We start from the raw sequence: 524 nt of genomic DNA, 5'->3' as shown, positions 1-524 counted from the left end.
GAGTAAAACTATATATACACTATTTTTTTCAAACTCCATTTATAAAATTATACTTATTAGAATCTCGACTTAAGTTTTAAAGAAATAAGTACGTACTTATAAGCTTAGTCAAACACCCTCGATTTCTTTGGACCAAAAAGCACATGCAACTCACCTGACATTTCCAAACTCGGACATTTCTGTAAATACCATCAACTCCCAGGCTAATTTATTGCCTTCATTGCTCTTATTTTCCCCACTCGACTATCCATTTTCTTCTCAAAAGCACCATCATTCATCCAATTTCTCTCAATTTAATCTTCCAAAATCCCCATTTTTCTTCCTATAATAACCAAATTACCCCTCAATTTCTCATTTCTACACAAATCTCCTCCTTTTTCTCTCTTTATTGATGTAATTTTCACTCAAAACCATTAACAACTGCCCCCATTTTTTTTTTTCAATTTTAGGGTTTTGATTCTTTAGCTGTAATCAGTTCAGTTTCAGTAAGAATCTTGAAGAAGATCAATTTTAGACCCCCCACC

General features: G+C 32.8%; 1 protein-coding gene across 1 annotated transcript in view; it reads left to right on the top strand.

Moving 5' to 3' along the window:
- Nucleotides 1-240: 240 nt before the first annotated feature.
- The window catches only part of LOC107840940 (phosphatidylglycerophosphate phosphatase PTPMT2), a gene marked incomplete in the record, with an annotated part of 3,644 nt that continues 3,360 nt past the window's right edge, over nucleotides 241-524 (top strand). The window contains 1 exon segment of the mRNA XM_047396601.1: nucleotides 241-524.

Source organism: Capsicum annuum, chromosome 9 (genome assembly GCF_002878395.1).
Source record: "Capsicum annuum cultivar UCD-10X-F1 chromosome 9, UCD10Xv1.1, whole genome shotgun sequence".
Lineage (NCBI taxonomy): Eukaryota > Viridiplantae > Streptophyta > Magnoliopsida > Solanales > Solanaceae > Capsicum > Capsicum annuum.
This window is presented reverse-complemented; position numbering and strand designations above follow the sequence as displayed.